This window comes from Aethalodelphis obliquidens, unplaced genomic scaffold (assembly GCF_003676395.1).
Source record: "Aethalodelphis obliquidens isolate GAN/ISIS:26980383/991018 unplaced genomic scaffold, ASM367639v1 scaffold5, whole genome shotgun sequence".
Classification (NCBI taxonomy): Eukaryota; Metazoa; Chordata; class Mammalia; order Artiodactyla; family Delphinidae; genus Aethalodelphis; species Aethalodelphis obliquidens.
Window position 1 is genome coordinate 52,612,610 of NW_020837949.1, and position 27,366 is coordinate 52,639,975.

Below are 27,366 nucleotides of genomic sequence, written 5' to 3' on the forward strand. Positions count from 1 at the left end.
AAAACTGTTACAAGATTTGCACAAAAGTGAATTATCAGGTAACTACAAAAGTTAGCAAATGAGATTTCCAACATGTTAAAATTTGATACACAAGGCATGTACATTTGTTTCAAGTTTTTAAACTCTTTAAAAATTTATACAGAAGTATTTTTGGTTAAACTTCTGCAGCTATCCTAGAACTTCCTGTAGGACTCATTAAAAATTCGTCCACACAGAACCCAGTTTGAAAAGTCAATATTCCAACAAATAAGAAATGTATTAATTTCTGGTGATATAGGCAAGGATGAGACAAGTTTGATAGGCGGAAAGGAACCATGGAGGTGACAGTTGTCCAAAGATTGAAAGGGCACTTCTTGGGGGAATTGATCCTGAGGCAGGTGTCGACCAGTAGTTCTCAAATGCTCCTTTTGGTTGGCCTTGCCTAGAGCCTTCTTTGGTTATCTTTTGTGGTCCTTTTTGACCCAAGGTGACCTATGCATTGTAGTATGAGAAGTCATATGTTTGCTGTTATTACTACCCAAATTGTTGCTTGGGTGGGTGTTTTTTTTTCCCCCCAGTTCCTGATTTTAAGATAATCTAGTTTGAAAGATAAGTAAGGAATTTCAGAAAGATGCCTTAATTTTTTTCCGTACCCCTTAAAAATGAGATGATCTGTTCCATTTATATTTTTGAATGCAGGTTTCCTATTGCACTCCTCTTCAAAGTAATTTTTATTATATGTGTACTTTTTCTAAGTTGATTAATTAGTTAATTTTAATCTAGATGGCTGACAAACAGATCCTTTATATAGGGCACCACATCTGTATAAAAGGAAATCAAGTTGAAATTATGCCATAAAACTGGGTATTTTAGTCTGCTCTGGACCTTCCCAGCAGACACTGTTCTCAGATCCTCAGATCATCCTCACAGTGCAATGTTGAATTATTCCCACCTTACTTTTCATCCCTAGCATTGTTGATCTTTAATCTTTGCTTACCATGAAAGTCATTCTGGTTGCAAAAACCACCTTTCTCAAAGCCTCACAGATTGCTTCAGGCTAAATCCTGTATTCAGGTTCAGGTTCATGCTGAATCCCCATGCAAAATTAATGAGAAACATGCAACTGCATTTCCGGATGGACCTTCTCTTCCCTCGCCTCCTTCAGTCCTCCTCACTTGCCTTTTAAGCACTTGGAGGGCTGTTGTGACTGCTTCAGATCAAAGCACACACTCTGTTTTGGTGACTTTCTTGCTGGCTCATTTCACTTGAAGGCTGAATTTTCTTGTACTTGGGCCACAGATCAATTTTAGTAGCGTGGATGCTTGTAATATACATTAATAACGTGGATGAAGGCAATGAAACAAAATTTCTGAGTCTGCAAATGAAGCTAGAATTGGAACCAGAGAAAATAATGAAGTGCAATGAAACCTGATTCAAGGAGAAGAGGGTTTGAGTGTGAGTGCCAACAGGCACCCAATCAACTTAAATGAAGACAAATATTAAATAATTTACGAGCAAAGAACCAAGCTGGAGACTATCTGTTAATTAGAATAATGAATCAGCCGTCCAATCAGTATAGGGTTTGAAAGTTATTATAGAAAATCACAAAAGCTTTCAGCTCAAATAAAACCTAACAAGAAATTAATAGAAACACAATAATGATTTATATTTTGAAAGTGGTAGGATGCCTATCACAACAGTGAAAAAATTACAGTACAGAACCTTGATTATATCACTGTAGAAATATTCTCATTTACTTAAATTTGTAAAGGACTTTATTGAGTTGGAAGTCCCACGAAGATGCAAACTCTGATTTATTTTATGATGAAGCTTCTTGTAGGAAATTTTGTTTTACTACAAATGCACTGCCCCCTTTTTGTATAAACTGTTTATAAAACATTCCAGTAAAATTATCTACTTTGATAAGATTGTGCCTACTTCATCATATCATGGAGCTGCCATATACTTAGCATTTTAAAAACACATTCAGAAGTTCTATAATAATGTAATAACTTAATGCTGATAGTGTTCTAGCTTGGGCACTGACCCAAACACTTTACATTTTACATATATTATCAAGTTTAATCCTTTACAAAAATCCTTTAAGCTAGGAACAGGGAATAATTTATATTTCAATTTTAAAGCCGGACTGGGGGGCAGGGGGAGCCGAGAAGTTAAAACACTTGTTTGAGGTCATGCACAGTAAGAAAGGGAGCCTAGTTTCAAGCCCTGGTTTGCCTTCAGAATCCATGTTCTTAATCACCGTGTTATCCTTACAAATTCTGTGCCAAGCAAAAAGCTTGTAGTAACTTTTACTAATGAAGAAGCTGAGGTACAGAGTAGTTAAATAATGTCATAATGTTACATAGCTATTAAATGGCTTCATATTCAAAATTCCAATTGTCTTAACTTTGAACTGCATTCTCTTCGTATGTGACATATGCTTCCGACTCTCCCAAAACTCTTACCTTTCCACCTTTGGGTACAAAATGGGATAAAGGAGAAACACCCATGACTCTAGACCGTAAACTGCCAGGATGAATCACTTCAATAAATAATTGTTTACTTGCTCAGATACCTGTCCAAAGTCCACCAAAACTTTGTATTTTTACCCCTGGTCATAATGAGCATTGATAAACCAATCCCTCCAAAAGTTTTAACCATAGCTAGCTTAATCAACTTTTCCTTATAGTAAAACCTGAATGTAGTTGAGACTCTCTCTTAAGTGAGATGCCTCGATTCTATCCACACATTAAGGAATATGTGAGGAAATATAGTGGCTGAGATAGTTATTAATAAACACCTTGTGTTTCATCAAACTTTTTTTCTAAACTGAGTACTTTGTTCAGAAGTATACTAAGAACAAAGCAATAGACTGTGGCTAGATACTGTGATGAGAACTTCATCTTGGAAATCCTTGAGGACACCCCCAGAAGGTGAGATCATAGAGCTAAGACCTGTGAAGCGCCTGCTCTTCTGCTGTATCATAGCTTGACATCCTTTCTTTGAAATGATGATCTAAAGATTGCTCTGCAAAAAAATGGTAAAAGAGAGAAGAGAATGCAAAGCATCATATTTTCCCCAAAACGTTAAATTACATGGCACAAGTGTCTCATATGTGTGGAGACATGTTTTGAAATCTACCTGCTCACTGGGAAGCAGCAGTCACTAGGAAATAGACCCAGTCATAGTGGCTGGGAAACGGTACAGTTCAGTGAAAGGAAAATGGTATTCAGATGTGACAAACAAGCGGAGCTGGAGGTTTAGGCAGACAATGAGCATCATGGGTATCAAGCCATTATAATGGAAGTGCTGTGGTGGGGTTGGTGGATGGGCGTGGTGAGCACGAGTTCAGGCCTGAATCACGTCCATGATTTTCTCGTTGAGAGATCTCTGCATGGGCAAAAAGCTCAGTAGGGTTTGTACTGGGATTTTGAAGTAAGACATCATCTCACCCAGGGAAACTGACAAGAATAAGGCAGACCTCTAGTTTTAGAAGTGTTAGACAAGTTATAAAGACAAGAGTCAGACTCAGAGATGCAAAGCAGAAGCAGCTTGGGTACAGTAACTGGGTGGCAGGATATCTGAACTGAACTAACTGCAGATCCCCAGACAGGTGCACAAAAGCATCTTTTTTTTCTTTTATCTGAAAGAGGCTTCAACCTTTGAGTGTTCGGTCACATAGCTCATTGGAAAGAAGAGGTAAATTTTGAAACCTGGAATCCAGGTGGAGGCTAAAAGTATGCATTTAAATCACCTCAGATTAATTAAACCGGTGTTTCAAGCACATGTATTTTACCAACACATTTTCCCTCAGGAAAATGACAACAAGAAACCATATTATCAAGGTAGTTCCAAGGTTATATACCGTACGTATGGTTTATATATATCAGGTTGGTTTATATATATCAGGTTTATATCAGGTACGTATGGTTTATATATATCAGGTTTATATTGATATTAGATACATATTTTACCTGTGTTTCATCAGAAACTTTCAGATGTGATTCATATCAAACTACTGCCAGAAATAAATTAACACATTCGTTCTATTTTAATCATTTTTCTTGAAACCAGAATTCATTAATGGAACACAAAAAGCAATGCAATTTCAGAATGAAATCCTTTAATGTGGCAGTTTTAGTGCACACAAACTGATTCGAAAGCATCTAATTTTCTCACAGTCACTACAATAAAACTCAATAACAACTCCTCCAGGAGGCAAGCTTAGCTTTGAGCTATTTGCATGGTGTGCAGATCGCCAATTTGGCAGGGTTGGCATTCAAACAGGTCAGAAGTGAATATTTTGCATTATTAATCAGATATATTTCATTTATGACAATATTGCTATACTTCTAAAACTCTCTTCACAATACTCTCCATTCGATAAACTTAGTATTGTTTTAAAGGTGAACATAAATAGCTACCCTCCCTTTAAAATATAAAATTAGATCTATTTATAATAGTCAAGTCTCTTAATTATTTTGCACTTTTTAGATTATAAAGCAGTTTAACTCATAAAAGGAGTAAAAAGTCCATTACTTCTAGCAAGATGGGCTGGAAGGTGGGAAGACCAGGTAGAAGGTTACTGTAGCAATACTGGGATGAGGTTTAAAAAAAAGGCTGAACTGAGATGTGGTAGGAAAAATTTATACGATGAAAACAGGACCAGTTGAACATAGAGGAAAGACTAGAGTAGGAGGAAGAAAAGATGGATCAGGTTTTCAAGCAGGAAGCAGGTGATATGGTTGAATATACTGGGGACACCAGGATTTTGATTTTGGAGGTGATAACTTTGGTTTGGAGCTGAGGGATTTGATGACTGTGACTCCTACTGGAAATGTTCAACAGGAGTTGTAAATATAGTTCTGAAACTCAGATAAAAGAACATGTATGGAGATGGAGCTATAGTTGTTAAAGACAGAGTTATTATTATTTTTTAATTTATTTATTTTATTTATTTATTATTTTTGGCTGTGTTGGGTCTTCATTGCTGCACGCGGGCTTTCTCTAGTTGCGGCGACTGGGGCCTACTCTTTGTTGTGGTGTGAGGGCTTCTCATTGCAGTGGCTTCTCTTGTTGCGGAGCATGGCCTCTAGGCGTGCAGGCTTCAGTAGTTGTGGCTCGCAGGCTCTAGAGCGCAGGCTCAGTAGTTGCGGCGCACGGGCTTAGTTGCTTCGTGGCATGTGGGATCGTCCCGGACCAGGGCTTGAACCCGTGTCCCCTGCATTGGCAGGCGGATGCTTAACCACTGCGCCACCAGGGAAGCCCCAAGACAGAGTTATTAAAAGAAAAGGAAAAGGAAGAAAATGGGTGAGCTTTTCAAGAATGCAGTCCAAATGGAAATTAACCTACTAGTTTTAAATATTAGTTAATAAGTAAACCACTTTTATTTATAATTAATGTCATAAGTTTATACATTTCACTAGTGTAGTGATTTTTAATTCTTTTGATATTGAGATTCACTTTTTAACATCATGCATGATGAGGGTTATTCTCTTAATGTGTGTTGACTTGAGAATGTACTGATCAACTATAAATTCAGTGATTCTTATACAAGAAAATTTATATTAATCACTGCCACTAAATACATTTGGAATATTTTGCATATTATGAGGTATCTCTGATGGAGTAGTATGTGAAGTACAAGTTGATGAGCTTTTTCCAGACTTCCTGTTTCAGCCACTGACACTCTTGTTAGCAGTTCTGTGAAAGGACTCCTAGTGCCTTAGACGTATCTATAGCTGAGACCGAAGTTTTACATGTTTAAGATTCTAAGTTTTAAAGGTAGGAGTTATAAATTGATTAAGGGATGCATGTGAATAGATAAACCCAGAATTTTTCTTGCTGTCAGGCAAGGTATTTGACCCTGTTGACTGGAGAGAATTGGGGGATGGAGGTGGATAATTTGGGGGAAGAAGAAAGATTCAGTGTGGTCATGCACTCTGTTCCCTCCGCCCAGGAATCTGGGTGGTTGGATTCAGGTTCCTTGGAAGTGTGAGAGCATGGCAGAGTTGTGTCCTACATCTCAGACTTGATCTACACAGAAGGGACAAGTGGAGAGGGCCAGCAACAACTTATAAAAGTTCTCAACAATTACTAAGCGGCATGAGAGGTAGTCTGTAAATTTCCTGTGGGCTCTGTGTAGGGTGGCAAATTGAGATGACAGCAAGAGTGGGTGCTCCCCAGGAAGCTGCCTGATTTGGGTGAAGAGCTAAGCATCACAAAGTTGTGGTGTGGGTCACATGTCTGGTGCTAGAGAAGGAAATATCTCAGTCTCCTAGGACTGTCAGAGCCAGGAAGTCAAAGAGTCATCAGAGGAAAGAAAAGGCAATCATGAAACATCTGAACAATATAAATAATTAATAATAGAATATAATTTTGCTATACGAAAAAGAGGAAACATAGGCATAAACAATTTGAGATTAAAAGAACTTAACCATTTCCTCCCTTTCACATATTAGTGGGCATTAGTTATGATAAAATGAAATTAATTAGTTGTTTTATTTTCTTCTCTTCCCATCTACAGAGAGCTGGGAGGGGTAGATCAGACAAAATTTATTGAGAGAAAAGCATAGACTTGAATGCTGATCCTTCAGGGGATTCTCAGTTAGGGAGGGAGGAACCAAACCTGTCATGGTGTCAATGGTTTCTAAAGAAAGATGAGGCATGAGGTAAGAGAAAGATGGCAGGCCATCTCCACACACAATAAGGAAGTAAAACATTTCCAGAAAGAAGTATCAAATACTTTTTATATCATAGAATAGTTTCCAGACCTTGGCTCAAAAGGACCTCACTTTTAAAAACTTTTCCCTATTTCTAGAATGATTTCACTCTCTTGAAGTAATCTTACAGGTCACCTCTGGAAGAATGATCAGACTTATTTGGAAATGCAGGAACAATGCAGCAGAAAGGCCACAGAAGTTGAATGAGGATGATTCTATTAGATGTGGCAAGATCTAAGACAATAGGGACCTTTTAGGGAACTATTTCTGTAGAAGGGCAGGCAGAAGACAAATTGTGAGGGGTTAAGTAAGAAGTGCATGAGGAAAAAAAGAAAGAAGTGGCTGAAAGTCAAGATATGTGCCTACAATAAAGTGGTTGGTAAACAGGCAGTTGTTAGAAAGAATAACTTATGTAAAACATAAGCCAGAAAGGAAGACTTCAATGGAGAGATATTGCTTGAAAATCCTGGAGGGAGAGAAGAGAGAGAGAAAAATAGCTCATGATTTGCTGTTACATTTAAACTGTAGACCTATTTAATATATAAATGCTTTCCTGCACAGTTGTGTCATTAGCATAGGAGAAAAAATGTCCAATAGTTATCATCTATTCATAAACATGAAGTAAATCATGTTGGAGTATAATTAGTAAGAGAGCATCAATAAAGGAAAAAAAATATTTTTAATCACAATAGCCCTGGAATAAATCATGCATTAGGTATAATTACTGAGAGAATACTTGGATCATTGCAAATAACTTGACATCATTCTATTTAGTTTACCTACCTGTTTTAAATGAAAACATGAGACTCGTTATGTATTTTATCGTCTGTTTGTTATACCAGCACACTGAAGTGAGAATAAGATTACTGTGAAATAGTAAAGAATCGCCTGTACTCCTAAAGAGTTGTGAGAATAGCCAAGATATCCTAACTTAACATTAAATTTTCTAACATTAGAAATCAGAAAAGAGCACAGACACGAGGAGAAAAGTTAATGTTTCAGAAAAATAAGTTGGTGGTTGGCGTGCTAGGTACGGGTGGTAGTTGAATCAGGGGTGCCCCAAGCAAATAAAGTAGCACAACAAAAATGTCATACAATTTAGTACATTCACAAAATTGTAATTAGTTCACTATTGCCAGATGATGAAAGACAATGTGGGTTAAATGGCCAGTGGGGAGGACCTAAATGATTTGAAACGGTGAGGTACCATAATACATTTTTCAATGTAGAGCCAAATATGTTGGAAGCAGTGTGGAGGATCGATTTGAGTTGAATGAACTAAAGGCAAGTTAACTAGAGAGGGCTATGACAGCAAGATAGGTGAGCTGTAAAGTGTGTCTGGATGAAGAGAATGCCAGCATGGATGGAATACAGGTAACAGATTTAAGTGACAGCTCAGTGCTCTTCTTTCTAATTGATAGATTTTAGGCTTTAGAGTAGTTTTAGGTTTGCAGAAAAATTGAGCAGAAAGTACTGAGATTTCCATATACTTGCTCCACTGACACCCCAGTTTCCCCAATTAGATACATCTTGTATTACTGGGGTATATTTGTTACCATTAGTGAATAATGCACGGATGCATTATTATTAACTAGAGTCCATAGTTTACATTAAGTTTCACTCTTTGTGTTGTACAGTTTTATAGGATGTGAATCAACAGGAATGCACACTATCACGTCCACCGTTACACTATGATAACAGAATAGTTTCTCTGCCTTAAATATACCCCGTGTTTACATATTCATCCCCTACCTCACTAAATACAAGGAAACCACTGATCTTTTTATTGTATCTATAGTTTTACCTTTTGTCATATAGTTTGAAGCATACAGTATGGAATCTTTTTAGACTGCCTTCTTCAACTTAGCAATATGCTTTTTTTTAACATCTTTATTGGAGTATAATTGCTTTACAATGGTGTGTTAGTTTCTGCTTTATAACAAAATGAATCAGATATGCATATACATATATCTCCATATCTCCTCCCTCTTGGGTCTCCATCCCAACCTCCCTATCCAACCCCTCTGGGTGGTCACAAAGCACCGAGCTGATCTCCCTGTGCTGTGCAGCTGCTTCCCACAAGCTATCTATTTTATATTTGGTAGTGTACATATGTCCATGCCACTCTCTCACTTCGTCCCAGCTTACCCTTCCACCTCCCTGTGTCCTCAAGTCCATTCTCTACATCTGCATCTTTATTCCTGTCCTGCCCCTAGATTCTTCAGAACCATTTTTTTAAAATTCCATATATATGTGTTAGCATACGCTATTTGTTTTTCTCTTTCTGACTTACTTCCCTCTGTATGACAGGCTATAGGTGCATCAACCTCACTACAAATAACTCAAGTTTGTTCCTTTTTTTTTTTTTTTTTTTTTTGCGGTACGTGGGCCTCTCACTGTTGTGGCCTCTCCCGCTGCGGAGCGCAGGCTCCAGACACGCAGGCTCAGCGGCCGTGGCTCACGGGGCCCAGCCGCTCCGCGGCATGTGGGATCTTCCCGGACCGGGGCACGAACCCATGTCCCCTGCATCGGCAGGCAGCAGGTGGCAGGCGGACTCTGAACCACTGCGCCACCAGGGAAGCCCTCAAGTTTGTTCCTTTTTATGGTTGAGTACTATTCCATTGTATATATGTGTCACATCTTCTTTATCCATTCATTTGTTGATGGACACTTAGCTTGCTTTCATGTCCTGGCTATTGTAATAGCCTCCCCCTTGCATCTCCTTCCCACCCTCTCCCTTCCATCTCCTTCCCACCCTCTCCCACCTCTCTAGGTGGTCACAAAGCACAAAGCTGATCTCCCTGTGCTATGCGACTGCTTCCAACTAGCTTTCTATTTTATATTTGGTACTGTATATATGTTCATGCCACTCTCTCACTTTGTCCCAGCCTACCATTCCCCATCTCCATGCCCTCAAGTCCATTCTCTATGTCTGCATCTTTATTCCTGCCCTGCCCCTAGGTTTTTTAGAACCCTTTTTTTTTTTAGATTCCATATATATGTGTTAGCAGATGGTATTCGTTTTACTCTTTCTTACTTCACTCTGTATGACAGACCCTAGGTCCATCCACCTCACTACAAATAACTAAACTTCACTTATTTTTATGGCTGAGTAATATTCCATTGTATATATGTGCCACATCAACTTTATCCATTCATCTGTTGCTAGACATTTAGGTTGCTTCCATGTCCTGGCTATTGTAAATAGCGCTGCAATGAACATTGTGGTACATGACTCTTTTTGAATTATGGTTTTCTCAGGGTATCCCCAGTAGTGGGATTGCTGGGTCATATGGTAGTTCTGTTATTATAAGGAACCTCCATACTGTTCTCTATAGTGGCTGTATCAATTTACATTCCCACCAACAGTGCAAGAGGGTTCCCTGTTCTTAATATCCTCTCCAGCATTCATCGTTTGTAGATTTTTTGATGATGGCCATTCTAATTGGTGTGAGGTGATACTTCATTGTGGTTTTCATTTGCATTTCTCTAATGATTAGTTATGTTGAGCATCCTTTCATGTGTTTGTTAGCAATTTGTATATCTTCTTTGGAGAAATGTCTATTTAGGTCTTCTGCCCATTTTTGGATTAGGTTGTTTGTTGTTTTGATATTGAGCTGCATGAGCTGCTTCTATATTTTGGAGATTAATCTTTTGTCTGTTCCTTCGTTTGCAAATATTTTCTCCCATTCTGAGTGTTGTCTTTTGGTCTTGTTTATGGTTTCCTTTGCTGTGCAAAAGCTTTGAAGTTTCATTAGGTCCCATTTGTTTATTTTTGTTTTTATTTCCCTTTCTCCAGGAGGTGGGTCAAAAACAATCTTGCTGTGATTTATGTCATAGACTGTTCTGCCTATGTTTTCCTCTAAGAATTGTATAGTGTCTGGCCTTACATTTAGGTCTTTATCCATTTTGAGTTTATTTTTTGTGTATGGTGTTAGGGAGTGCTCTAATTTCATTCTTTTACAGTAGCTGTCCAGCACCACTTATTGAAGAGGATATCTTTTCTCCATTGTATATTCTTTCCTCCATTATCAAAGGTAAGGTGACCATATATGCATGGGTTTATCTCTGAGCTTTCTATCCTGTTCCATTAATCTATATTTCTGGTTTTCTTCAAGTACCATACTGTCTTGATTACTGTAGCTTTGTAGTATAGCCTGAAGTCAGGGAGCCTGATTCCTCCAGTTCTGTTTTGCTTTCTCAAAATTGCTTTGGCTCTTCAGGGTCTTTTGTGTTTCCACATAAATTGTGAAATTTTTTGTTCTTGTTCTGTGAAAAATGCCATTGGTAGTTTGATAGGGATTGCACTGAATCTGTAGATTGCTTTGGGCAGTACAGTCATTTTCATAATGTTGATTCTTCCAATCCAAGAACATGGTATGTCTCTCCATCTGTTTGTATCGTCTTTAATTTCTTTCATCAGTGTCTTATAGTTTTCTGCATACAGGTCTCTGGTCTCCATAGGTAGGTTTATTCCTAGGTATTTTATTCTTTTGGTTGTAATGGTAAATGGGAGTGTTTCCTTAATTTCTCTTTCAGAGTTTTCATCATTTGTGCTTTGTGACCACCTAGAGGGGTGGGATAGGGTGGGAAGGAGATGCAAGGGAGAGGGGATATGAGGATATATGTATACTTAAAGCTGATTCACTTTGTTATACAGCAGAAACTAACACACCATTGTAAAGCAATTATACTCCAATAAAGATGTTAAAAAAAGAAATTATGCATATTTAAATAATGATAATGTTCTAAGAAAATTTCATTGTGGCCTTAAATGAGAAGTAAAAATTCTTCACAGGGTTTTACCTATTGCGAACATGTCTAATTTCTTAACAGAAGATCAAGCTTTTGGCTAATTACAGTTATAATTATTAGTGAATATTAATTAGTCAGTTATTTAAAAGTCAGTGAAAGGGAGTTTTTTTAAAATTGAGGACAGAAAGAGTAGACCATGTCTGCTGAATAAGGTATTTGTATTGTCTGTGGTTCTGTATGTATACAATTTATGACAGGCATGGTTATTAAAAACCTTATGTTACTATGTTAATTAAAAGACCTGGAAAACACAAGGTAGCTTTGTTATTACTGTGTAATCTGCATCTCCTGCTCCATATGAAAAGTTCTCAAAAGAGTGAGTCTCCATTTCCATATTTGGCCCTTAAATCCCCAAATAGGTTATTCTGAGTCTTCATAATCTATGATTAAAATAAAATTACCAACAACTGTGTCTTGTATAACTTTGAAGAAAAATGAAATACAGTATACCTAAAATTTATTTTAAGGGTTCACATATTAAGCTTCAGTTCTAGAGATAATAAGGTCTTCTCACCAGTTATGCTGATGACTAGTGCAGAGACTTCATTTTCATAAAAATTAGTGACATAGTCATAGGCTTCATTTTTAATTAATTTACCAGCATAGTTCTTTATATCTCCTTCTTCCAACAACAAAATTTGGAGGTAATAATTGGAAAAAGATTTTTTTTTCCAAGAGTAGACTCTTAAGTAAAATGGATTCCATTAGGGCACTGTGGTAGACTGAATAATGGTCCCCACAATACCAGATCCTGATACCTGGAACCTGTAAATGTTACCGTATATGGCCAAGGCTTTTCAGATATGATTAACTTAAGAATACTGAGATGGAGATATTATGCTTGATAACTATGGTGGGCCCTAAATGCAATCACATGTATCTTTATAAGAGGGAGGCAGAGGGAGATTGGACTACACAGAGAGGAGAAGGAGATGTGAAGATGCAGCTCTGAGAAAGTTAAGGATGCTGGCCTTGAAGACTGGAGTAATGTGCCATAAACAAAGTAATTCTGTTAGTCATCAGACACTGGAAGAGCCAAGGGGTAGATTCTCCCCTAGAGCCTCCGCAGGGCGTGTGCCCAGGTTGACAACCTGATTTTGGCCCAGTGATACTGATTTCAGACTTCTAGCTTCCCAGAGTATGACAGAATAAGTTTCTGTTGTTTTAAGCCAACAAGCTTGTAGTTATATGTCACAACAGCCATAGAAATCAAATCAGGCACCATGCATTACCTATAGATAATAATATTTTATGACAACAGTTTGGTTATGTTAGGCCAATATCATTCTCATATGTTTGTTTCAAATTGAATATTACCCAGATAATGGAATTTTCCAAACATCCTTTAAAAAAAAAACAAAACTACATTCTTTGTTGTTATGGCTTCTTCACTGCAATTGATTAACTCCCTGGTTACAATTTAAAATAATTAATATTGTACTTTGTGTAGACTTTCTCCAATCGTGAATCAAAAGAGCCATTACCCAGTTTGATACCCAGGTGGATAAGTTCAAGTAATTTGCTCAATGAGGTGAAGTCTGAAAAGGTTCAAATAGTGATTCTTATCAGCCACAGTGTTGATGCTGTCTTGACTGAATTGTAGGTATATTAAACTTAGGGTATTTTTGGTGTGGTGAGAAAATTTCTTATTCAAATTCCCATATTCATAAACCATGTGACTGTTGAAAAACAAGCTTTAAAAGCTTGTAATCATGATGCTTTCTTTTAGAGTTTGCACATAAATATAAAATCATACTTCGAAGTTTTAAAAATATTCCAGTAAAGTTTTTAGAGCTTTAGTTTTGTGACATTTTCTCAAAGTTGTTCATGAATACTTTTTCTTCATTTCAACTACCTTTAAAAAAAAGATGGAAAATGTACCATTTGTCAGCAGACGTTTGATTGTGTTGTGAGCTTGATGTACGTTAGGAAAAATTCTTTTGTGCCCAGAGGAAGGTTTCTGCATTTGACAAAAGAAAATTGCAGTCAAGGAGCAACCAATCTCAACCTAGACCAGAAAGAAACTGGATACACCTTCTTTCACATGTGGACTGAAAAAAAATTGCTTTGCAAATTGACACACATATTTGAATGCTACCACATGCTGCACTCTTAATCTTACAATTATTTTATGAAATATTTATTTTTATTCCCATTTTACAGCTAAAATAGCTAAGGCTCAGAGCAATTAAACATCCTCCCTTTGGAGTACTGAGTCAGGCCTGGGAGCCAGGTCCAACTGGTTCTTCCATATCTCCATTTAGCATTACCTTAATAAGACAATCAGTTAACTAATTATTATAATAATCCCATAGTTCCTAGACCATTTAACTTTATTTGTATATAGGAAATGGAATTTTGACTGCACATTTTGCAAACTCCATCTTCTCTCAGAAATTACAGAAAAAATGTCATTCAGCAAATAATGTAATGGGGCTTAGTTTGATTAAATAAAAACAAAATGTTACCTCTTGAGTTTTACAGTGCAGTGTAATGAGTTTTTCAGAAGAAAGGGGTGGGGGGGGAGTTATAACATAAAGTGCACCTGGATCTCATACTTTTAATGTCATGAAATTAAGTTCCATCCCAAAGGGCAGAGACTAGTTATCATTTTTGGATTATTTCAGTTGTTAACTAAAAGGTAAGCAGGCCCAAACTTGTTTTGGCAGGAAGTTATAGAACTCTAAGTCCTCATTAAAAATTGCAAAATTTGTCCTTATCATACTTCTGTCTGACATCCCCCATTCATCACTCCAGAGTTCCCTGCAGGAAGGGCTGTATAGAGATTAGATGAGGTCAGTGATGATGATGATGATGATGATGATGATGTTGATGATGGCAGATCTGACATGAAAGAAAGTTCAACCATGGAGAATTCTGTGATCCATTCCCAGTTATGTCCATGTCAATATTAGATTTTTTTCAATATATATACCCTTTTTAAATTTTTTTTTTTTTTAACATCTTTATTGGAGTATAATTGCTTTACAATGGTATGTTAGTTTCAGCTTCACAACAAAATGAATCAGTTATATATATACATATATTCCCATATCTCTTCCCGCTTGCGTCTCCCTCCCTCCCACCCTCCCTATCCCACCCCTCCAGGCGGTCACAAAGCACCGAGCTGATCTCCCTGTGCTATGCGGCTGCTTCCCACTAGCTATCTACCTTACGTTTGGTAGTGTATATATGTCCATGCCTCTTTATCGCTTTGTCACCGTTTACACTTCCCCCTCCCCATAGCCTCAAGTCCATTCTCTAGTAAGTCTGTGTCTTTATTCCTGTTTCACCCCTAGGTTTTTCATGACATTTTTTTTTTAAATTCCATATATATGTGTTAGCATATGGTATTTGTCTCTCTCTTTCTGACTTACTTCTCTCTGTATGACAGACTCTAGGTCTATCCACCTCATTACAAATAGCTCAATTTCGTCTCTTTTTATGGCTGAGTAATATTCCATTGTATATATGTGCCACATCTTCTTTATCCATTCATCCGATGATGGACACTTAGGTTGTTTCCATCTCTGGGCTATTGTAAATAGAGCTGCAATGAACATTTTGGTACATGACTCTTTTTGAATTATGGTTTTCTCAGGGTATATGCCCAGTAGTGGGATTGCTGGGTCATATGGTAGTTCTATTTGTAGCTTTTTAAGGAACCTCCATACTGTTCTCCACAGTGGCTGTATCAATTTACATTCCCACCAACAGTGTAAGAGGGTTCCCTTTTCTCCACACCCTCTCCAGCATTTATTGTTTCTAGATTTTTTGATGATAGCCATTCTGACTGGTGTGAGATGATATCTCAATGACTCTACTACCGAAAGCAATCTACAGATTCAATGCAATCCCTATCAAACTACCACTGGCATTTTTCACAGAACTAGAACAAAAAATTTTGCAATTTGTATGGAAACACAAAAGACCCCGAATAGCCAAAGCAATCTTGAGAACGAAAGAAGGAACTGGAGGAATCAGGCTCCCAGACTTCAGACTATACTACAAAGCTACAGTTATCAAAACGGTATGGTACTGGCACAAAAACAGAAAGATAGATCAATGGAACAGGATAGAAAGCCCAGAGATAAACCCACGCACATATGGTCACCTTATCGTTGACAAAGGAGGCAGAAATGTACCGTGGAGAAAGGACAGCCTATTCAATAAGTGGTGCTGGGAAAACTGGACAGCTACATGTAAAAGTATGAAGTTAGATCACTCCCTAACACCATACACAAAAATAAGCTCAAAATGGATTAAAGACCTAAATGTAAGGCCAGAAACTATCAAACTCTTAGAGGAAAACATAGGCAGAACACTCTATGACATAAATCACAGCAAGATTCTTTCTGACCCACCTCCTAGAGTAATGGAAATAAAAACAAGAGTAAACAAATGGGACCTAATGAAACTTAAAAGCTTTTGCGCAGCAAAGGAAACCATAAAGAAGACCAAAAGACAACCCTCAGAATGGGAGAAAATATTTGCAAATGAAGCAACTGACAAAGGATTGATCTCCAAAATTTATAAGCAGCTCATGCAGCTTAATAACAAAAAAACAAACAACCCAATCCAAAAATGGGCAGAAGACCTAAATAGACATTTCTCCAAAGAAGATATACAGAGTGCCAACAAACACATGAGATAATGCTCAACATCACTAATCATGAGAGAAATGCAAATCAAAACTACAATGAGATATCATCCCTTTTTAAATTTTATAAGCCAGTTTCATCCATTAATGCATCATCGTTAGCCTCAGTTCAGTGAAAGAGTAAAGGAGTATGACATCTGAGTACTTACTATGTTCCAGGCACTAGACTGAACCCTTGGTATACATGACCTCACATGACCACAGTGGTCCTTATTATCACTAACAGTGATTTCCCACCCTGGCTGTAAGTCAGCATTATCTAGAGACATTGAAAATTATTGATGCCTGGCCTAGACACCATTCCAGAAAAATCAGAATCTTTCAAAAGGTCTGAGACAAATATCAGGTTTTGTTTTCCCTAAATCTCCCATGTGAATTAAAATATGAAACCTGGATTACGGAAGGATCATCAACTTCAAGGTAAAAATATTATTCCATCTTACCTCTGTTTGGTCAGTTTATAAAATTCAGGAGGACTTTCTTCATTGAACAACCTTTCTGGCAAAAAATACCTCTATAAAGTATGAGGTATTGAAGTATTAATTCAGTTTGCTTTCCCTCATTCTTCCTCATAATCAAAATAAATCAATAATCATAAAATAATTTACCCAAAGGACTCTAACTCTGATACACTTTATCTTCTTTGTCCTCAATTTAATGTTTCCTTCTGTAAGTCAAAAACATGTATCTGGTCTGGGGAATTCCAGTGAAGAGAATTAGAAATTAGAATAGGGAGCATGAAACATAGCACCTGGCTGTGCCTAGTTACTTCAGTCAGGACCAGCCTTACTTGATAATCCTAACATGGGAAACTACTAAGGCATAAAAATCAATTAAAATTACATAATTTTTAAAAATATGAGTTTTTATTGATTTTCTCTCTACATATTTGTTTGTTTACCCAACACGTTCGATATCTCCAGCAAAGTTTACTTCCAAGTGGGTTGGTTTCCTTTGACCTGTCTAGCATCTTTTTCCATCTCATGGGCTGAAAAAGAGATGGAACAAGGTATAGAGTTACTAGTAAAATTCAACTAATGACCCTCATGAGGTACAGAAGAGTTATCACAAACAGAAAATTCTTTCTTAAAATAATACTATTTCAGGTGCAGCTTTTTTTGATCCTTTTAGAAACAAAGATTAAAAAAAAAAAACCCAGCACTCTTCTCCAAGTTAAAAAAAAAACAGAAAACAAACCCTGAAACTACTGTTAATCATCAACACCTAAAGTTTAATGACTTGGATTTTAATTTAGGTGTTTTTTATTTGTTTGTTTGTTTGTTTGTTTTTACTTCCATTTTGATGTGGCAGAAGACACAATTTTTTGTCAACTCTTCAAATATTTTGCAAGGGAAAGCAATAATAATACTAGTAATTATTATTATTTAAAAGTAGGCTTCTCAATAGAGGAAGATGTTCAACTATGTTAATGACTACTATGTTGAGTGAGGTACTTTGGGAAACTACATTGCTTTTGCCAATAAAAGTAGAGGTACCATTGATGTGGCATGTACAGTCCAAGACATTCTGCCTATATTATCTGACTTAATCATCACAAAATATTCTTTTACTTCCTCATCTTGTGAGGGTAGCAGCTGAGAACCAGGGAGATTAATGAACTTGCCTAAGAGGTGGCAGAACCAAGATGTGAATCCACAGCTCTTGTATCTCATACCAGCAAACCCTCTACTCCTCAAGACTTTGTGGCACATCAGTAGAGAGCTAACTGCTCTGTGGTTAGAGTAACAACTCACCATTTGGCTGAAAAGTCTTGAAAGCCTCTTGGTTTCCTCTAGGGGTTGGGTTGATGTCTAAGACAGATATGAGTCCCATGTATAATTTTACCTGGGAACACATATTCTATGAAGTCTCTATGTGAATTGTTAAGATGTCTTCAATACGGTGGTGTACCTAGCATACTTGACAGCTCATTTTTAACATTTCCCTCTCTAGTACAGAAGTATTTTTAGTAATAATCATGGAATGAAATAAATGATGAAAATGACCAAAAAAGTAATGCAGTTAAAGTGTTTATTGAAATTTTACGTAAACATACTTAATTCAGGAAAACAAATAAATGTGACACTACAAAAAAGCAATATGTAATACTTTTAAATTACATAAAGTTATTTTTTAAAAACACAAAATAGCTACATATTGGTCTATCATAATAATGGATAATAACATTACAAGTTCTGTTTCTAGTCTTCTGTCAATTTCTAAATTTTTAATACAGAGACTAAGAGTTATACAGAAGGATAGATAAAGTAAGTCAACTTCTCTTTCTCCATTTTTATAATCATTATGTTATTAATGTTATGAATGGAGATCTAGGTAGTGCCACAGAGACATGAACTACACAGGAACAAACTTTAATGATTCCAAACTGCTTTGAACTTATTCTCAAAACGAATTGTGTGTAACTGGGTCTATGTATGTAGGAGGGCAACTGTATAACTAAAAAGTATCTGAAGTAACACCCACGTACAATATAGTGTTTATTAAAAAATAGGTAACCAAATGTGCGAATTAAAAATGTGTATATCTATACATGCATATGTATAAATTAATTTATTATATATTAAACTGTATAAAACTAATATATATTAAATATTTATATAATTAGACCAGTAACCACAGTAGTTCTTTAGAACTGTGCTGTCCAATGTGGTAGCCACTGGTTCCTGTGGCTACTTAACATTAAATTTAAATTTATTAAAATTAAAGAAACTAAGAGTTCAGCTTCTCAGTCACATTAGCCACATTTCATATACTGAATAGCCACAGGTGGCTGTGACTACAGTAAGGGACAGCATAACATTTTATTGAGTCGCATTGATTTGAATCTTAGATCAGTCAAAACTTTTATTGATGAAAACTCCTTTATTACTAACATTGTTTAGAATTGCCAGTGCAAGAGAATGATAAAAAGCAGACTGACTTTTAGCAGGTGTTGTTATTATCTAAAAATTCTCTAAAGGCAATGCACTCCTCATTGCCTTTTCTGGGGGCCTCATTCTCACTGGCCTGTCCTGGGGTTACCACTGTTCTGTGGATCCTTGAATGCTTCTATGTCTCTCCCCTACACTCTCACAGCTATGCAGTGGGAAGTAAACTCTCCTCACCCCCTTATCAAGCTTTATGCAGGGCATGATTCATGTGGTTTGGATGCCAAGTTACCCACCCCCTCAGGGAACACACACCATCAACCATTCTCCATCTTTACTTATTGGCAATTCATCCTCAATGTAAGCACGCATGTCTCACCCTTATAAAAATTCACATTCTTGTACCTTGGTTGTGTCTTGTATCTCTAGAGAACTTTGAACAATTACCTTTCTTTTCACACTCTGATCTCCTGAAATAGTATTCCATGGTTACTTTGTTCCGTTGTACTCTATATTCCACAAAACCTTTTCTGGTCATAGCCACCCCGAGGTCTATAGGAACTCAACCCTGGCCCACTTCTGTGCTCCTACAGCATCTATGCATACTGTTTTCATACTACTTTTTACAGTGTACTTGACAGGGGAATTTGCTTGTCTCTTATGCTTGAGAAAATATGAACTCTTAGAAGATATCAGAAATGTCTTCTTCAATTCTGAGTCCCCAGGATTCAGTTCCGTGCTCATTTGTAGGGGTCACTAAGTAAACATTTACGGAAGAAAGGAAGGATAGGAAGAAGGAAAGAAGGGGGGGGGAGTTTTACTATTATTTTGAACAACTTAATTGTGAGTTAGGGGTAGGGGCTAGAGGACCAGCGATTAAAATGAAGTGCATGCATGTCAGCTACATGGTCAAGACTGTAGAGCACTTAAGATGATGTATTAATATGGCAAATAAATTATTTTGCATGTATCAAGATTCTCCCTAATGTTCAAATTATTACAGGTGTATTGATGATCTATTATAAATCAATATTCTGAAACTCTTCATGGCTCTATTCAATTCAGTGTAAAACATATAATAAACATTGCTTTGTGTTGAACACTCTGCTAGATAATGAGGATACTAAGATGACAAAGATGTTATATCTGCCCTTAAGAGGTAAATTGATTTGTTAGGAACAAGACACAAAAAATTAAAGATAATTGTGATGACAGTGATAGATAATGTTCATGTAGCACTCACCATTCTTCAGCGCCGAGGGCTTCTCATGTATTTCCTAACAGCTTATAAGGTAGGTAGTAACCTTATTGCCGTTTTACATATGAGGAAACTGAGACAAAGAGAGGATGAGTAAATTGCCAAAGGTCACACAGAGAGTAATGGGCAGAGTTGAGATTCTATCTAGGTATAGTGCGACAATTTTGGATATTTTTAAGGCTTTGTAAGACTCCCCAGGGCATAATTACCTATGACCTTCATTTTAACCCAAAAGATGTGATGTGGTAAGAGAGAGTACACGCAATCATTGGGGGGTCTAAGACACAACTAAGTGCAAACTCCCCTCAGGTCCTTATTCACACCAGTTGGGCTTTGCCCCCACACTGTACCACCAAGAGCTTAGCAATAAAACTCTCTTGGCTTTGAGAGAGCTTCAGGTAGGAGTTGCTGGCAGGGTATGTGATGCCCTTGTAGTCACTAGTCCAGCCTGGCTGTCTAACAGGTTATGAGCCGTGAAAAGCATCAGTAAACAGATGATTCTGAAGGTAGATGGGGGAGCTCTGGACTTAAACAGCACATCATAAACCCCACTGTTCTTATCTTGAAAGAGTCAAAGCCAGGTGTCCTGGTATCCTCAGGAATAAAATGCACTTTCCCAGTCTAGATGTAAATTAACCTTGTCCTGCACAGAAGGGTTAGACGTGGTAATGAGGATGCAAGGGAGAAAGCTGGGAAGAGAAAAGTTTAAGGGAAGCATACGGATGATCCATGGGTTACAGCACATAGCAAAATCATAGGAGTGAAGGATGTTTTCCTAGTGCTCTGCCTGGGCAAGGGATAGACTTGAATGTCAATAATAAAATAACATTAGCTGACATGAAGTGCTTACTGTAATTGTGTGAAGCGCTTCATATATGTAAACTTTAACCACACAGTAACCCTGTGAAATGATAGTGATCTCTCATTTACAGATAAGAAGGCTGAAGCTTAGTGAGAATAGCAATTTGTCCAAGTTTAGTTGAAGAGAAAATATGTTAAAGCTCTATCAGCCTGTTTCAAAAGTCAATGATTATACTTTTACAGTGTGGTCTGTAGGCGAAGGCCAATGGAGATTTGTGGTTCATTCAGGACCAAATGCACAAAAGGATCACGTTGGTAATTCCAATGTACAGTTTTCTGGTCCTTGCTAACTTCAAGGTCCTTGAAGAAAGTGTTAGGAGCAGTCTCATCCCAGAAATATTTGCTGTCTTTCAAGCATCCTCTTCTGGTCCACATTTGCAGGACATTCTAGGGTCATCTGGGTAGGGTTATGTTCTTTATTGTTCCCAAGACCAATGCTTGGTCTGCTGATTGACCTTCACTCTTCTCAAGAGAAAAACTCTAGAGACATTGTTTCCTAGCTCTTTAATTTTGGTGTGCCAATATGGCAGATTTCAGGGAAACTTCTTGGCTTTCTTCTTAATCTCTTAAGCTTAAGTGGGTGTCGAACAGCAGACCTGATTCTGGTGATGAGCTGGCTGTCACATCTGTAAGTAGCACTAAGGAGGAGAGCTAAATAGAGTTTTAGAACTTAATGGTATACTAGTAAAATTATTGTAAACAGAAGTAGTCCATTTCTGAAGTGGTCTTATGAATATGTATTATGTTAGATATTGATATGAAAATATATGCATGATATATTTATACAAGCTAATTAATCACATATATATTATATATGATTCGTGGGTGAATATATGTATATAATATGAGTGATTAATTAGTTTGTCAGAAATATAGATTTTCAAAATAAGTTATGCTTGTACTGACTTCTAAACTTCTTGCTTTTATTTTTCTTCTTAATTCTTTAGGTCAAAGTAACTAATTTCTACCAAGGTAAATCTCTACTTTTTTCATTTCAATTTAAAAATCCTAATACTCTTAGTAACCAATATAGGTTACTGTCAAACATTCACAACTATTCAATTAAAGAGAAAGGAAATATGGGTATGGATTTTAACTTAATTTTTTTTTTTTTTTTTTTTGGTGTTATGCGGGCCTCTCACTGTTGTGGCCTCTCCCATTGCGGGGCACAGGCTCCGGACGCGCAGGCTCAGCGGCCATGGCTCACGGGCCCAGCCGCTCCGCGGCCTGTGGGATCTTCCCGGACCAGGGCACGAACTGTGTCCCCTGCATCGGCAGGCGGCCTCTCAACCACTGCGCCACCAGGGAAGCCCTTAACTTAATTTTTTTAATCAAAAAAATAAAATTTAAAAATTGAGCATACTATTTTTAAAGACTGAAATTTTATTATTTCCAGTGTAATGGATGTACCTCTTTTTCCTTCAGTGCATGCCTCTAGGTCTTGACATTTTGTTACAGAACAGGGTGAGTAAATTATAAACATCATTAGTTTGTGTATGTGTCCTTTGCTCTCAGGTGCCTGCAACTGCTAATTTTAGAGCACTATGTTAAAACTCCAATAATCTAAAATAATTTAAAATGAGTATACATATGTTTATGATAGAACAAAATGTATTTTATACCAGATATTTTTCATCAGTCATTTCAAGAGTGGTTTGAGCTTCTGGGCAAAAAATTGACTCAAGTAACATATTGATATTCTGTTTCCGTGACTTGTTAGTAGGTATTATTTAAGGAAATGGATTTTAGGGGAGGGAACTGAAAAATTCTGGGCAATCCATATTACATAAAGTTTTTTTTATATTAGTCTGTAATATGCTGATTTTCCTTACAAGTATCTAAAAGGTTAGTGCCATATACTGGATTTTCCAAAAATTTTCATCTCCAAATCTTTTTTAAAGAGGAGCTTCCTGATGATTCCATGGTCATGGAATGCCCTTTGGGAAATACTGGATTAGAAAGTCTTAAGGCTTCTGGGAAATGGAGCTAAAGCCAGTCTTGAATTAATACCAATCTGCAGTCTGAACACAAAGTAATCCACACAGACTGCTGAGTTTGTTCATGATAAGTAGGCATTCATGATGCCCACTTATCTTACAAATACTAAGTTTTAGAATTCATTCATGTCAAAAAATCAGAATACAAGTCAGGAGAGTATCGTTAGTTATTAAAAAACAAAGTATCAGAATTTTATATCATATTGTTGGAATTTAAAGATTCTTTCCTTCTGCTTTTTGCAAATTTTAAAATTAGGTTTGGTTTTCTTTTGGTGACCCTATAGTTTTTGAAATACACAAAAGACCCAAGTGTTCATATTCTTCTACAGATTCAGGGATCAGGGATTCTTTACTTATCAAGATCCTTTGAGAGTAAGATATTCTGTTCCTTCCGTAAATTTTACACGATGTGGTCTCACATGAAGACCTGTAGGCTGTTAAAGCACCGTTAGTATACTGAGATAGTAACATGATAAATAAATCTTACACAAATAGTTTTACATTTTGGAATGCAGATTTCTCCTAGGAAAATGATACCTAAGCTATCTACTTCACAGGGCTGTCAGAAAATAAATATGAAAATAATACACTGTATGTGAAATTCTTTTGTAAATTGCAAAGCAGTCTACAAAAGACAAGGAAATTTGATAATGATCATGATCATGATTCCTAACTGTACCTGATGGTTTCTGGAAGATAGAACAGCTCATAAGTTAACCAAAGCAAAATATTCTCTGGCTCAAATACAAATTTGTCAAGGCAAAAGTTTACTTCAAAACATAATTCATTTTGGAAAAACACTAGAAAAGTAAATATTGATACTGATGTTCAGGGGCTTTCAAAAAATTCAGAAATCAGCTCTTCAAGAAACTAGGAAAGTAAAAATAATTGAGTGGTAATTTTTTTTTGTTTTGAGGTGGTTTGTTTTTTGACTATTTTTCTTCTTACAACATTGGAAGAACACACATACAAAAACGGGGTTTTTTTGTTTGTCTTTTTAAGTTACTATGCTGTTCAACGTAGAGTTATTTTAAGTTCAAATCTCTGAGGCAGTGAAGAAAATATACTGAAAGTGCCTCAATGAACAGGAAGTTTTCTTCTTGGGAAAGTTGTACACTTAGTTTAAAAATACAAGTCAGAATGTGTCTTTGCTCTCAATTTTGATTTTTATATAACTCCCAGATGTTTCTACAGCAGCTGGATCTCTATGGATATAGTTAAGGGAAGGAAATGTAAACCCAGCTAACATGTAGTTCTTTTTGGTCCCATAGGAAGGCCATACTGGTACATTACTGAATAATATATGTTTAGGTTAACCCAAATCACATATAAATCTGTTTTAAATATAGTTAACACATTTTTTAATTTTAAAAGAGAAAGATGTAATTGTACTTTCTGATGAAAAATACAAGCAATAACAAAGCAAAAGGCAAAGAAAAATCATCTAAAATCCATTTCTTTTTAATTTAATTTTATTTATTTTTTTATACAGCAGGTTCTTATTAGTTATCCATTTTATACATATTAGTGTATATATGTCAATCCCAGTCTCCCAATTCATCACACCACCCCCGCCCAGCCACTTTCCCCCCTTGGTGTCCATACGTTTGTTCTCTACATCTGCGTCTCAATTTCTGCTCTGCACACCGGTTCATCTGTACCATTTTCCCAGGTTCCACATATATGCATTAATATACGATACTTGTTTATCTCTTTCTGACTTACTTCACTCTGTATGACAATCTCTAGATCCATCCATGTCTCTACAAATTATCCAATTTCGTTCCTTTTTATGGCTGAGTAATATTCCATTGGATATATGTACCACATTTTCTTTATCCATTCATCTGTCGATGGGCATTTAGTTGGCTTACATGACCTGGCTATTGTAAATAGTGCTGCAATGAACATTGGGGTGCATGTGTCTTTTTGAATTATGGTTTTCTCTGGGTATATGCCCAGTAGTGGGATTGCTGGGTGATATGGTAATTCTATTTTTAGTTTTTTAAGGAACCTCCATACTGTTCTCCATAGTGGCTGTATCAATTTACATTCCCACCAACAGTGCAAGAGGGTTCCCTTTTCTTCACACCCTCTCCAGCATTTGTTGTTTGTAGATTTTCTGATGATGCCCATTCTAACTGGTGTGAGGTGGTACCTCATTGTAGTTTTGATTTGCATTTCTCTAATAATTAGTGATGTGGAGCAGCTTTTCATGTGCCTCTTGGCCATCTGTATGTCTTCTTTGGAGAAATGTCCATTTAAGTCTTCTACCCATTTTTGGATTGGGTTGTTTGTCTTTTTAATATTGAGCTGCATGAGCTGTTTATATATTTTGGAGATTAATCCTTTGTCCGTTGATTCGTTTGCAAATATTTTCTCCCATTCTGAGGGTTGTCTTTTCTTCTTGTTTGTAGTTAGCTTTGCTTTGCAAAAACTTTTAAGTTTCATCAGGTCCCTTTTGTTTACTTTTGTTTTTATTTCCATTACTCTAGGAGGTGGATCAAAAAACATCTTGCTGTGATTTATGTCAAAGAGTGTTCTTCCTAAGCTTTCCTCTATGAGTTTTATACTGTCCTGTCTTACATTTAAGTCTCTAATCCATTTTGAGTTTATTTCTGTGTATGGTGTTAGGGCGTGTTCTAATGTCATTCTTTTACATGTAGTTGTCTAGTTTTCCCAGCACCACTTTTTTTTTTTTTTTAAATGAAAGGTTATTTATTTATTTATTTATTTTGGGCTGTGTTGGGTCTTCATTTCTGTGTGAGGGCTTTCTCTAGTTGTGGTGAGCGGGGGCCACTCTTCATCGCGGTGTGCAGGCCTCTCACTGTTGTGGCCTCTCTTGTTGCGGAGCACAAGCTCCAGACGCACAGGCTCAGTAGTTGTGGCTCATGGGCCTAGTTGCTCCGTGACATGTGGGATCTTCCTGGACCAGGGCTCGAACCCGTGTCCCCTGCACTGGCAGGCAGACTCTCAACCACTATGCCACCAGGGAAGCCCCTCCCAGCACCACTTATTGAAGAGACTGTCTTCTCCATTGTATATCCCTGCCTCCTTTGTCATAGATTAGTTCACCATAGGTACGTGGGTTTATCTCTGGGCTTTCTATGCTGTTCCATTGATCTATATTTCTGTTATTGTGCCAGTACCATATTGTCTTGATTACTGTAGCTTTGTAGCATAGTCTGAAGTCTGGGAGTCTGATTCCTCCAGCTCCGGGATTCCTTCTTTTTTAAACTCAAAAACAAAAAGGCTATTTATTTATTTCCACTGAGTGACAGGAAAAACTAAGAAGCATGAGGTGATTTTCATCCCAGCATGGAGAAGATCTTCACCTACAGAGCAGGTGGAACAGGACAGGGAGGGAACAGGTCCCTTTCTGCATTCCCCTGACCTAGTTCAACACCTATAGCAAAGCAGTGACGTTAACTTGTCACAGTTCAAATGTATATATCTTCTGAAGACCCTCTAAAAACATGACATTAAAAATTGGAATTCTAATGATGTCACTGGCAGAGACGGCCACCTATTTCACTAATCCACAGAGTAGGCTTAAAAGTCCTCCAAAATATCTAAGATAAAATTAGATAATACGCCTATGAAAACTGTGCAGCCCACTGCTTGGCACAGAGTAGCATTCATAAACGTTTGTCTTTTCCCTGAGGAAACAGGGTATTTTCTTACTAAAGAAACAAAAATGAGAGAAGTTACATCAAGTTACCTTTTAGGAGCTGAAGGACTGAGTTTTGTGGAATCCTTTTATGAACCCATGTGTGAAACTCAGATATAGCCTATAGTTTTGAAGAACTGTTCCATCAATTTCTTTTATCCTGACTCATTTCTATTTTCTGTATAGAAGCATGGGAGCACATCTCATCACTTTCTCCTCTGGATTGTGATAATCCTGATATCGAAGCCAGAAGTGGTATGGCTTTGGATTCATGTCTGCCCCTTCTTACAAAGGTTAAAGGCAAGTTCACATATCTTCGAAGAGCTTTGATTGCAGGGAACATAGAACTGAAATGGACTTTACGTAGCACTTTTTATAGAGAATTAGGTGAGGAAAAAAAAAGCCTAATATCTAAGTCTGCTTTGTTCTAATTTAAAAGATAATCAAAATGTCTTCACTGTGGGAGGTCTCTCAGTAAACAGGGATTTATATTTAGCACAATTTATTTGAAAA

The 27,366-nt window shown here is 37.0% G+C and overlaps 1 protein-coding gene across 1 annotated transcript in view; it reads left to right on the forward strand.

The window, feature by feature from the left end:
• ZNF804B (zinc finger protein 804B) overlaps positions 1-27,366 on the forward strand; it is a 498,725-nt gene that overhangs the window by 322,054 nt on the left and 149,305 nt on the right. The gene's annotated exons all lie outside the window — the stretch shown is intronic.